Below are 14,659 nucleotides of genomic sequence, written 5' to 3'. Positions count from 1 at the left end.
ATCCCTCCTGTACACAGCACCCCGCCTTCTTCCTATTGATGGTATACTCTTATTATTTCATGCCTTTTGTACAACTCTACGACTCTGTAAAGCACTCTGGTACCCTAACAAGTCAAGTTTGCGCTCTATAAAACGCAAAAATAAAATAAAATATTTATGGAAAAGTATACATTGCTAAGAAGGGACTTAATTTATTAGGGTGGTATCACCAAGGGTTGTTTGGTTTGACATTAAGACATGGAAAGGCAATAATACTGCACTCTCAACTTTAAGGCGCCACAGAGCAGAAAATAACCATAAGGTATTTTATTTTATTTACTCCACTCGTCCCACATTTTTAAACCGCCATTGTTCATAAGGGCAGGGGTCACTAACTGAAACCATAAATCACTGCCTGTACCTCCAGACGCCCACGAGGCTCCTCGGCATAACTCCTCCACACAGGTTCACCAACATAGAGATAAGACTCCCTCCCAGAAGGCCCTGCCCTGCTCTCAAAGCAAGAACAACAAACAGAGGACTACTGTCTCCGACTCCCCTTCTTGGCGGCCATCTTAGACTGATCTCTCTCAGTGGCGGCCATCTTGGACTAGTCAATCTCATTATTGGAGCATGACCTGAGAACCGGACACATTGGCTAAGTTCTACTACCGCGCACCCTACTTAGCCTGTATCGACACGCTCTTGTGATAGTGTCTGCCTTCTATTGCAGCATTTTTACAGCTATTGTGTTTTTAGGCATTTGCTTTTTGACCTGCAAATGCACCGACTGCTACAACAAATATTCTTGGGTGCTCACAGTATACATCTATTTTGGTTTTACGTATTGGTCCTATAACCTGTTGTTATGTAATTGTTTTACCTGTAGTACACCGATTGCTACCTCATATATTTGTAGGTGCTCACAGACTATAACTATCTGTTTTTATCTATTGGTATTATAACCTGTAATGCACCGACTGCTACCTCATATTTACTTAGGTATGTTATGTTGTTATGTAATTGTCTTACCTGTAATACACCGATTGCTACCTCATATATTTGTAGGTGCTCATAGATTACAACTATCGTTTTTTATGTATTGGTATTATAACCTGTAATGCACCGACTGCTACCTCATATTTACCTATGGGTGCTCACTAGTATCACCTGGTACATGTAACTCCTGTACTGCAACATTTGCTACCGCATATATCTTTTGGTGGCTCGCTAATGTCACTTGCGATTCATGTAACTTACTGATGCTTTTGTATTTTGCTCCAGTATACTGACAGCACCATACATCTACCTGTATTCGGTACATTTAGGCAAACTGCACCCGTTTAACTTTTAATTCTTAGCCTCCTGGAATGCACCGATGACTCAATTCACCGCCATTCCCTTCACCCCGGACTCCACTACCCTCACCCGTAACCCCACCCCCTCCCCACGCACCAATCCTCAGAACTACACACATACCATTAACACTCATCTCTCCCCTGACATCACAGCTCCCACCCACACTGCTCTCACCTACAACCCCACCCCTTCCCCTCCTACCAACTCTCAGACCTCCACACATACCATCAACACCCCTCTTTCCCCTGACACCACAGCTCCCACCCACTCTCCTCTCTCCCCTGACATCACCCTCAACACCACCCCTTCCCCTTCGACCAACCCTTGGACCTCCACACATACCATTAACACTCCTCTCCCCCCTGACATCACAGCTCCGACCCACACTCCCCTCTCCCCTGACAGCACCCTCAACTCTGCCTCTACAAATCCTCGTACCTCTACACACTCCATAAACACTCCTCGCTCACCTGACATCACAGCTCCCACCCACACTCCTCTCTCCCTTGACATCACAGCTCCCACCCACAACCGAGCCCAGCCCCGGAACGACACACACAACTACATTTCCCACCCTGTATCCCCTCCCTTCCTCAGCCCCCACTACCCTCTGACTAAATACGCAGAACACACTTCCTCTCTCTACTTAACTCCCCCACCTCTCAACAGGTCCACCATCAATCCCACTCCCCCCCCCACTCTCAGTCCTCACTACCATTCCTGCACCCCCACCGCCACTAACTTACACCCAGCCTCCACCTTGCTCTCTCCGCCCTCCACCAACCCCCTCTCTACCTCATCCACACCGCCCCCGCCCAAACTCTCTCTCCTCCTTAACTCCGGCCCGTACATGGACACTGACACACTGGAGCCCTGCACGAACACCAGTCTACCCCCCCTCCTGCTCGCTAATTCACAGGTCAGTCATGCACCTCTGATCCCCGCTCCCACCTCCATCGCATGCCCCACGCTGGACAAGATCATGGCCACCCTCATCCAGGTCAAAGAAGAACTGCACATCATCAAAGAACTTCTCTCCACAAACCCCATACAACTCTCACCAAACTCAACCCAACCCACCAAGTAGTTCAAGTGCACTAATTACACTTGAACCACTACCTCGGACTCTTAAAGAATATTCACAGACCCCACTCCCTGTTCGACCTCTTTGTTTTTCTGTATTATCTGTATTTTTTGATCTACATCGATTTGTGCTGTTATCTTTTCTGACTTAGCTGTTTGTTAGGATCATGTACTCTCTATGTAAAGCGCTCTGATATCTGCAAAGATCTTGTTCGCACTATATAAAACTTTCAAAATAAATAAATAAATAAATTACTCTGTAAGATTTATAGAATCACAAACGAAAGTTTTGCAAGGTATCTGAGGAGAGATTAGAAAATATGTGTGGGTTCAAACACAAAATTAAGGTTCAGGAAAATGGTGTATCAAACACAAATTGAGAATGGTCCTTTTTAGCATTAAAGAAGTGCTGGCAGACATCCTTGAGAAAATGTGCATGCAGAGGGTTATTGAGCCAATTGAATCCCCGCTTTGGTTATCTCTGTTGTTTTTTATCCTTTTTAAAAAAAATTAATTAATTTATTAGCATTTTCAAAACAATACACCAGCACATGTGCCTTACATCAATATTCCTACATCATGTAAAAATCAGGTCGCACAACATCACCATGTCTGTCATAAACAATTGTAAACCGCAGTACCTGGGCTTCGATAATGAGATATTGAAATACACATTTCTAATTTGTTCATGATTCATGTCTGTTATCTGGATTTCAATCCTCTATGGCCTGATGTGTAATATGTTGGGGGCCTTCTGTCATTTAGTCCTCCGTATGTAATAATTATCTGTCTAGTGCATCTGGGTTTGTTAATAGTAAGTGCGCAGAGGGTCCCAGGCATCTCAAGTCCTTGAGGACATGAGGAGTAGCACCGCATAGGTTAATGTTTGTTCCTGCCAGAAGAGTAATCTGTATATCCATTCCTTAAATTAGGGTGCTGCCCTCTACCCCACCTGCATGCCACCTCACGCTTTGCGAGTATTAATCCTAGAACTACATACCGGTTATGTGCTGCAGGTATATCTTCCGTGTATCCTCGGATCCTAGGGCATCAAATTCAGTGGGCATAGCATTATTTGTCCCAGGGACTCAAATACCTGATTCCAGCAGTGTTGAGTACATTTTTTGGCCATACATGTAGCCAAAATTGAATAGGCTCGGATTCACATGTGACATGCAAAAAACCTGCCGGTAGCTGTCCACATCTATTACGGGCATCATTGTCACGCACATGGAATTTTAGCAATTTAACAGGTGCATAATATAATGTGAGAGGGTATTAGAAGTGGATAATGCATAGCCGGTTGCTCGTAGATAACTGTCCAGTGTGTTGACAGCAGTGGTTCCCCTACTTGTCACTAAGGGATGCACCCAGATCATCTTCCCATTGTGTCCAGGAGGTCACCTTGTTTCCCTGTGTAGCAATGTGTGTACTGTGGTATATGAGAGATACTACGTGTGTAGGATTTGTGCTCCGTAGTAAACAATGGAGTGGAGATAGTGCGGGCGGTTCGTCAGGGAATGCTGGGGTGGCTATCTTCACACTCTGTCTCAGCCAAACAGACATAAACAGATCTATTGTGGTGGGATCTACATTTGAGAAAAACTGCTCTCTGGTGTGGAAAATGTTGTTCATATACAGACTTTGTCTTGTAGTTGGTGGAATTGCACTTCTTGAGACCTCCAGTTCGGTGTGGTGAGAGACTGGAAGCAGAGGTGAGTATAACATCCCTATACCCAGTCTTTTCACAATTCTTTGCCATGCTGTCACAGTGCATGCTACTGTGGTGGGGTTAGTGTCTCTTGTTTGGGTACGTGTAGCTATAAACCCCAATGAGGGCATTGGTGCCATGTAGCCTTGTTCGACCGCAAGGTGTGGCATAAATGGGGGACTGAACCGATATGTTGCATAATGAGCTTACAAGCTAAGATAATATAGTTCAAAGTCTTGAGCCTCAACCCCCCCCCCCCCTGTGTGGTTTTCCATTTTAGATGAGGTTGTGTACCTCCCCAAGCAAGCCTGATTTTTTGAGTTCTCAAAGTCTTAAAAATGGGTTGGCGTGGAGTGAAAAGAATATTAATGAATAAGTACAGCAATTTAGGTAGGATAGCCACTTACATCAGATGTATTCTCCCTGCAATTGAGAGTGGCAGGGCAATCCACCTAGTAACTGATTCCATTAGACCTTTTATCGCTCTTCCATAGTTGGCCCGGAGTAGTTCCGTTCTATCTCTAGAGACAGGTATCTCTAGCTACTTAAACTCATCAGAACATCAAGCAAAGGGTAGTCGAGGGAGTAAGGTTGTGTCATGTTAGTAAGTGGGAAGATCTGGGATTTCTTGCAGATGATTTTCACCCTGCAAAGCTCCCCAGAGGGAATAAATTACCTCAATATAGGATTGAGACTAGTCTGGGGTTCCCGTATATGGAGTGTGATATCATCGGAATATAGAGAAATAGAAATCTGTCTTCTGGGATATCGGAGGGCCCACTCCTAGTGGTGCTGCCTGATCCTGATAAGGACGAAAACAAGGGGGGTCCCCTTTAAAACCAATTTAGGACAGGGGGAGCAGAAGTAAACCAACAATGTCCCTAACACAAAGTGAAATTCAAAAAGAAACCTGACCATGGAGTAATGTTATGTTTGTCAAAGTTCAGAAGGAGAAACCTAGTACCAGTGTGGCAAAAGACAAAATGCCCAAGGATGACAAGTAAATGTGCTAAGAACTGTTAACAAAACAACATTTGTAAAAAAAACATGATTTATTCATTACAGTACAATAATGTATACAATAAATTCAATATCATAAAAACACGTAATACAAAAACAGTTAAAAGTTTCCTGTCACCAGGTAAACAATAATGTAAAACAAAACAATAATATGGAAAAACACATAATATTATATTATGGTCAGGTTTCTTTTTGAATTTTGAATTTTTGAATGTACTTGGTTTACTGCTGCCTGACCCTGACCACCAGCGGCTCGATGGCCAGAGCGAATAGCAGAGGAGAGAGTGGGAACCCCTGTCTAATTCCTCTTGAGATGGAGAAGGGGGCCTTCCGGACTCCATGTAGCAACACCCTAGACAGTGGTTGCTGATATAAAAGTCGTATCCAGGCCAAAACACTCTGTGACATTTCCATCCTTTGGAGTATTTCAAAGAGGTAATCCCATTCCACTGAATCAAATGCCTTAGATGTTTATAGGAACACCACAGCTGCCACTATTTCCGGGTCATTGTGTTGTGTGATCGTGAATAGAGTTCAGAGATTGTGGGAGGTGGCCAGACCAGGCACAAACCCAGCCTGATAAGGCAGCACCAGAGCACCCAGGTAGCCTATTGCAAAGGACTAATATTTTCACATCGCAATTTATCATTGAAAGGGGACTGTAAGATGTGCAATTGTTACTGGCTTACCGGGTTTGAGCATGGAGATAATCGATGCTTCACGCATTGTAGGAGGGAGGGACCCTTCTTCCAAGGCCAATTTGTATACTTTTTCAAGGATGGGGTTTAAATGTCGTACGTATGCTTTGTAAAACTTGGCTGGCAGGCCATCCGGCCCGGGAGGCTTGCCTGTGCTAAGTTGCATGATGGTGGTGCAAATTTTGTCATCCTCAATCTCTGCATAGATTAACTCTCTCTGCGTGTCTCCCAGCCAACCAAGAACGATTTGCTCCAAGTAGGGGTGTAATACAAGTGGGTGTTGCCTCTTGGTAGTATAAACTGAGGCATAAAATGTCTGGAATACGTGGGGGATGGTGCGCAACGTTTACAACGCGCGCGTTACCACGACCTACCGTTACCACGCGGTAGTAACAATGAAAGTTGTTACAACGCATTGCGCTGGGGGGCGCTCGAGGATAGTAAATAATTTAATTTACTATCCCAACACCTTCCCTACTATCCACGAGGACTGGTGTTGGAATAGTAAATTAAATGTTTTAAATTTGCGCCCCCCCAACGCAAGTCGTTGTAACGACTTGCGTTGTTACAACCGCGTTGTAATGGTAGGTCGTTGTAACGCGCGCGTTGTAACGACATATATCCGTGGGGGATATCTGGAGTATCAATAGCCACTTCTCCTCCAGGCGACTGGATTTCTAATATGTAGCTCGAAAACCGGGGTTTACCACTCTGCTCAGCCAGTGATTTACCAGGTCTCTCTCCATATCATCGTGCTTTAAAATGTTTACCCCAGATTAGGCACTCACTACCTGCTGTGTCTCTGTATTCAGTTATCTTATCTCTGAGCGCTGTTTGTGTCATTGCGGACAGTGATTGTTCCATTTCATGCTCCAAATGCTTTAACTCTTTCTCCAGATGAACCATCAGTGACCTTATGTCCTTCAAAACCCCACCTCCTTTAGCAATGCATATCCCTCTAATGGTGGCTTTGAACGCCTCCCAGACCATAGTCATTCGCTCAACAGTACCCAGGTTACGTTGAAAATAGTTGTGAATTTCCTGGCCGGTTTCGGTATGGAATACCGAATCTGATAACATATTGGGGTTTAAATGCCATGTTACATATGAGGCATAGTACACCGGTGGGTTGATGCTCAGCACCAGGGGAGAGTGGTCAGAATAAGTGGGTGTAAGGTGTTCCACATGTGATAGCCATGTACCCAGCCCTCTGGAGAACACCGAGTAGTCCTGTCTCGACCATGCGGCATGTGCCGCTGTATAACATGTACCTTCCCTTCGTTCTGGGTGCAGATAACACCATGTATCAATCAAACAGTTCTCAGTGAGAATGTCCTGTATTTGCCAACGGGCTTTGGTATAGTGATCTGGTTGTGGTTGTGATCTGTCCAATGCCAGCTCAAGCGTTATATTAAAGTCACCTCCCCAGATGACATGGGTGGAGCCAATGGCTGTAATCTTCCCCCATAAGGTGGTGAAGAACAGCAGATCATCGATATTGGGTCCATAACAGTTAAGTCACAGAGTGAGAAGCAATTTTGCCACACATAATGCACAACCATCTCTGAGGGTCCTGAAGTGATCCCACGTGTACGTACGGTGTGTTGTTTTTTACTAGGATCACTGTGCCCCGAGAGTAGTTAGAGAAGAGAACGAAGCATCTTTGCTCTGCCCACATGGCGGCGAATCTCTGGGGTCGTCTAGGGTAAAGATGCGTTTCGCGCAGCATCACTATTTGTATATGATGTCTATCCAGGTATTCCAGTATTTGGCAATATTTTTTGGGATTCGCTAGCCCTCTTATGTTCCTGGTTATGAGGCGTATCTCTAGTTTGTTTCTAGGTACAGACAGTAAGCAGTGTTTTTGTGTGGCCTGTTAGGTAGTGTGCTAAGCTCATGGTAATGTCCTGACTATTCTCTAAGGTATGCGGTCCACGTTTCTGCACGTTATGCAATGCGTCATAATCAAATCCTCCTTCCCCCCACCCACTACCCACAATGACAGCCCCAACTTGTTCTGGTCGTTACACCCACCCACGCAGCCCCAAATGTTAACTAACAACTGTCCTAACTAGGACTGCAGTTTGTTGTTGCTCATCATAAATGGTCGGCATAGTTGCTGCAAACAGAACTATTGTATCCTACAAATCAGAGAGGGAAAAGGGGAAACTAAAAATGAAAATTTATGAAAAGTGAAATTACCCGGAATGTTGCTTAAAGAGAAATGGGGGATCACCCTGTGCGGCAGCACCAGCGGGCACAACAACCAACTCCCGCCTCCACCCCGATTAGGGGAGAAGAGAGAGAGGGGTTGCCTGGGAAAACAAAGGTAGGTGCTCACAGAGTCTCGCCAGCACAACTAAACATTCAAAGGCAACGTTTTATGGTGCTGGCTCCCAGTATTATCAAAGGTAAGTCTTAGTTGTGCATACTCACAATCAGTCCTATACAGTTCTACTCAGTCATTTTCTGACAGCTGCGATGCAGAGAGGTTGTCCGGGTGTTCTCGCTCCCGATTCATATGTTGCCTCTTTAATCTCTTGAAGAATCTTCCACCTGTCGCGGATTGGTGAAAAACTGGCTGCTTCCCCTGGTGGGTGACTCTGAGTTGTGCTGGGTACATCATTGCATAATCTATTTGCAAACAGAGTAATTTCTTCTTGACCAGCACACATTTCTTCCTGGCCGAGTGTGAAATTGGGGTATAAGGCAATATTGTGGCCATCAAATACAACCTGCTTCTTTGCTCTTGCCAACCACAATTCAATTTCCAGGTCTCTGTAACTTGGCAATAATGAGCCTTGGCAGTGCCCCCAGGGGTCGTCTGGCACCCAGAAACGATGGGCCCTCTTCACCACAAACTAGGCGGAGAAGACCAAAGGCACCGCAGAGCATGTTTAACATACTCCTCCATTTTGCTCGTGTTGGCAATTTTTGGTACACCTAGAATGCGTATGTTATTACACCTCGAGGGCCCTTCAAGGAACTCATTTTAAGTTGCAATAACTTTTAACAATCGGCCCCTCTGTGTTAGTTGCATTCTCTTTGCCACTTCTGTATCCTCTAGATCAGAGGTGCACTCCTCTGCTTCCCCAATGCGTGCATCAAGTTTCTCCAACTTTTGGGCCATAACGTCTATTTTATTGCACATTGTGTCCATCTTGGCCTCTATAAGGGTTAGATTATGCTGCATAGTGGTGAGGCGTGCTTTCAAGTCATTTTCCTTGTACTGCGAGGAGTGACTTTGTGGGTCAGTGGGGTGTTGCTCACTGTCACTCTGACTTTGAGATGTCTTTCAAGGTTCAAATGTCAACCGTGCCTTCTTGGCCTCAGTTCTGCCTATATTGTCTGGATGATATGCCTGCGTCTGGTGTCCCACTTAGACAGTGGTTGGTATCAGCCCGCTTAGCAGCTTTGCAAGTTATTGTGATGGGGTCGGGTAATTATCCCCCAAGTCATGATTGCCCTGTCATGGGCCACAGCATTTTAATCTGAAAGCAGCAGCAAGGGTTGGTGGCAGCAGGCCAGCAGTACGCCTGTCACTGACCTCCTTTGTAGATGTCCAAGTTGCCTAGGTCTCCCAGCGTTGCCGAGTTCAGTATGTCTTGTGAGGAGTAGCGATGTATTATCTGCAGCACCAACTCGCCCGCCATTTCCGTACTAGGAGGGGTGCATAGTTGCTCTTGCACCCGGTACATGCTGCAGCGGCAATGTCAGCAAGCTCTGTACCCAGCCTTATCTCACTGCCAGGAGCTTATGCATGGCCTTTCCGCCAGGTGGGCAACCTCCAGCCTGAAATTGAAACAGCTCTCCTGTTGGATCGCAACTTGCTTCTCGTTGTTGTTGGTTGTCCCCTCCGCACTCACTTCCCACCTTCCGGGCGTTATTTCGGGTTATCTTGGGCATTTGCAGTGTGGACTTGACCTCATGGGGGGCACTTCCAGGTCCTGGATACTCGCTGTGGTCAGTGAATTTTTCTTTCTTATTCGTGCATGGAGCCGATGGATGCGCACTCCCCGACACAGGCCTCTAGGGTGGGGTCTCACGATTGCATTTGTTTGGGCGATCGCATCTTGATTCCTGAGTGTGCATCCCCGCCAGTACAGGAGGACCTGGCCACACCTGTCATACAGCGGCAGGGTTCCTGGTGTTGGCTCCTGCACAAAAACAGGCAGCCAGGCACTTAGGCTCCGCATGCCTATTCCGCGCTAGTTACTCTCACTCGTACCTCCACAGGCCTCACTAGCTCAGTCCGGACAAACACTTGGTGATTTCTCAAGTTCTCAGGCAGACTGTCCCGCTGCACCAAAGTATTTTATTCCCGGTGCCTTCCGACTTCCAGTTCTGTAGATGTTCAACGCTGGCGCCTCTGTTAGAGCCGGATAATGGCAGATTATCGCTCCCGGGCCGCAGAAGCCTCACGATCATGCGTGTGTGCCCTCTAGCACCCCCATCTCTGTTGGTTATCGCCAGGAAGAAAACAGGGAATTTGAGAGGTAGTATTGACCTGCACAGTCTGAATAGAATCATCTGGGTAGATTTGCATCCTCTACGATGAATTGATGACATTATATCTAGTTTTGCTGGTGCATTTGATTTTAGCAAAATGTATTTGGCCTCTGCCTATCATCAGATGGAAAAACCTGCAGCCATCTCACAGAGTTTTTTCTCCATTGGGTACCTTTCAATTCAAAAGGATGCCTTTGGATTGTCAGTCTTCCAATGTGCCATGGAGTCTCTGCCTCAGGCCATCAATGGTATAGTGTTGTTCCAAGAGGGCAAACTTGTAGCTGTCAGGGACATGCAGGCACACCACAAGATTATACATAGTTTTTGGAAAAGCTGTAAAGGTCTGGGGTGGTTGCCAATGTTAAGAAGGATGAGTGTGCCAAGTCCAGGATTGAATATTTTGAGCATGTATTTTCACGTTCCCAGGCTTAGTTGAAGCCATTGTGAAAGCCCCGCACCCTGCAGTAAAGAACAGGTGACAGCATCTTTGGGGGTTTGCAAATTTTATGGGAAATTCATCCAAAAATGTACCTGAAAGACTGATAGGTTGAGAAATGTACTCAAAAAGAATATGACTCAAGTACATTTTTTACCTGTGGAGTGGCTAAGTTCTTGAGTCGATGCCAGCTCCTCCCCATTCCAGATCTATCATAATATGTTGAGGAACCCACTAATTCTGAACCTTTGGGTTGAATGTACGCATTTTCAAAAAACAGAGTGTTACATTTTGAGATACATTCTCCTTGTTTGTGAGAGTTCCTCTATAGTTAGTACATACTTAAATCTCACATATTATTGTCTAGTGGTGTTATACTGTCTCTTTCTAAAGTTTTATTCATTCTCGTTTTTATCATTTAAAGAAAAAAGGAAAAATCATTACTCAGGGTCTCTTTTTTCTTACTAGTATCCTCCCTTATTATATATCCTTTTATAAATTTAGTAACTTGAAAACTCAGTTTAATCATGTTTTAACTTGATGTGAACTACCATAGATTTTTTTATGTTTTTGTACCTTTGTTGCATATTGCTTTTATGATACTAGTGATCGAATAAAGCATTATTTGAATATATTAAGAATATGGTTTTTAAGTCGGACAAGAGGTGTCAGGAGGATTTTTTCCAGTTGAAGGATGAGATAAGTTCAGAGAAAATGTTCGTACCATATGATCCTTCCAGTCAAAACCTTATGACTGTTGATGCAAGTAACAGTGGATTGGGGCAACTTTTTCCTAAGTAGTCAGACAAGCTGAGAGGACAGTAGAATTTGCCTCCAGGGTTCTTCGTGACAATGAGAAAAAAATATGGAATCCAAAAAGGATTGCTTGCCTGTTGTTGGGCCGTAGAGCGATTCAAGTGCTTTGTCTGCGGGAGAAAAAGTTAAAAATATTGATATATCATTAACTGCTGGTTAGTATTTTGAGGAGAGATGTTATCTGAGATTAGACAGCCAGAATGTTCAGATTAAGTGAAAAACTACTTCAATAAAACATTGGTAGTGAGTATATCCCTGGTGGGAAAAATATGAGTGGACAACCTGTCAAGATCACCTGCTGGGTCTATGGAAGGTGAGCCTGAGGATGAGCAAGAATGTCTTATTGCAGCTGTTGAGGTGTGGTTTGAGATCTAGTCCCTGATAACCAAGTTCAATTTGTCGCAAGAGAAATGAGAGAGTTTTTGAAGAAATCTGGCATCAAACACAAAAGGGTAGCATTGTATCATCCGCAGACAAGTGGTTTGGTGGAGACATTGAACCGGACACAAGTAGAGTGTACCCAGTTTTGGTGTGCATACAGCCGTTGATGACATGTTGGCTACCCACTGACACATTCCCAATGCGGTCACAGGTAAGACACCTTTCAAGATTATAAGAAGTAGCAAAATGTTTACAGTTGGGCTGAAAGAGTGTAAGTCTGGTTCTTCCCATGTAAGGGATCTAGATGAGTGTGTCGACCCAAAGGCACCACATACTTATCCACTGTGCTCCGACCACCCAGAACTTCCCAACTACGTTTTCGCTTTGTTGAAGAAGCCGCTATCCCTAGCACCGATCACCTCCCCTACTCCCCCACTATTCCTTTCCTTCGAACTCTCTCCCCACAGTTGTCTGGCCCTCTTGTCTCCAGGAAAGCAATGCCCCCTAACCCTAGCTACCGCTCACAATTTTCACCCTTCCATCTGATATGGAAATGAACCCCATAATGAACCCCACCTATCCCCCATCCACACAAACCACCAGTGGATCCAGCTGCTAAACTCAAGGAAATCAAATAGGAACTTCTTAATCTCAAAACAGCCATTCAAAATCTCTTTAACAGCACCGCTGACTTGGCCCTTGACACCGCTTCCAACAAGTCATCACAGGAACCTCTGCTCTCGCTCCAGGACCATCTTATCCCTCTAGTCCTCCCCCCCAAAATGCTAGTCCCCCCACAATGCTACCGACCAGATCCACCAGATTCAACAATCAGCTCTCAGAACTAGATACTCTATCCCTCCTCCGATCATACAACGCCCCCCATTCAACCACATCAGGCCCCGCTGGATCTTCACAATCCACCCCTATAAATACCCCAGAAACGGAAAAGCCCAAACAAGACAACACAGAGGCTATTCATTGCATCACACCTAACCCACATAGAGCCCCCAGACTAAACACCAATACCCTAAACTTCAACAACCTCATGTAGGTACCTATCACACAGCCACCCTTCAATGAACACAAAGCACACCTGAAATGCCTGCTACTTAACTGCAGATCCACAGTGAAACATGCCACAGACCTTGCTGCTCTCATCCTGGCTCAGTAACTTGACCTCCTTATCCTTACTGAAATCCGGCTCACCGACTCCTTATGACCCATCATTAACATTCTAGTCCCGCACAGCCACAACATTATCAGACTTGATTGAGTCAAGGAAACGGGTGGAGGCATAGCCTGCATATACCACAGCTCTCTCCCAGCTAAACAGGCCCCATCAGCTACTCTCACATCCTGTGAATATCTACACATAGATATCACTAACAAGCATAGACCCATCTGTAGAGAGCACATCTTCTTTCACCCGACGGGTGACAACCCGCCTTTATTGAACATACTATGGAACTCCAATAGATCACAACCACCAAAACAAAAACATTGGAAAATATCCCTCCATAATACCAACATTAATGAGCTCATATCTCACTGCACCATCTCCCTACTGCCCCCTGCTAACATGGCAAACGTTCACAACCTCACTGATCACTATAACAGCGCCATGCTCTCTGTCCTGAATGCAACTTCCCCCTTTCAACTAAAAATATAGCCCATCAAAGACTCCAAACCATGGTTCAATTACAGCCTAAATTCGGACAAAAGCAGCCTTAGACTAGCAGAAAGTGCCTGAAGAGCTGCTCCATCCTCAGATCTACTAAAAACTCTTAGACTAAAAAGTAGCAGATACAATAAACTCATCAGAACGGCAAAAGCAACCTTCTTTAAATTTCAACTTGATGAAGTCAAAAATCGCAGTCTCTTTGAGTTGATTAAGTCACAATCTAATAACACTACTGGTCAATCACCTCACATCTCCTGCCCTCAGCTGAACTGTGATGCCATTGCTAACTTCTACCTCGAAAAGGGGAATAAGATTGAATCGGACCTTAAGTCAGCTGAATCAAACTCTCACTCTTGCCTGAATCCTCATTACCTGCCACCCTCCTAGGTCATGCTGTCCCTCCCTCAAAAACAATGCCTCTTGGAGCCAATTCACGCCCATCAATGACGCTGCCATCCTCAAAATACTATCGACCCTGAAAACCTCCATTCACTTCAATGATCCCCTCCCACCTAACTTCTTTGAAGAAATGGTAGGAACGCCAGTCCGCTCTAGTCCAAGATCATCAACGCTTTGCTTCTCAAAAAAAACCACAGCTGACCCTGAATACCTGAATAACTATCGACCAATCAAAAAACATTCCTACCCTGGCAAAACTCCTAGAGAAATGTTTACATGAACAACTGTGCAAACACATTGAGCAATTCCAACTCCTCAACCAATTCCAATCGGGCTTCCCCGCTGGAAACAGCACTGATACGGCCATCACACTTATAGTGGACAATGCCCTCTCTTTGCTTGATCAGAATGAATCTCGCCAAATAATACTTCTCGAACTCTCATCTGCATTTGATACGGTCAAACATGACGACCTTCTTAACCTCTTGAATTGTAGGATGGGCCTCTCTGGTACTGTCCTAAAATTGTTTGCCTCTTTTCTCAACAACAGAATGCAAAGAGTCAAAACCAATCAAACTCTATCC

This window comes from Lissotriton vulgaris, chromosome 3_2, assembly GCF_964263255.1.
Source record: "Lissotriton vulgaris chromosome 3_2, aLisVul1.2, whole genome shotgun sequence".
Lineage (NCBI taxonomy): Eukaryota > Metazoa > Chordata > Amphibia > Caudata > Salamandridae > Lissotriton > Lissotriton vulgaris.
The sequence above is the reverse complement of the archived record's forward strand: the minus strand, read 5'-3'. Positions refer to the sequence as shown.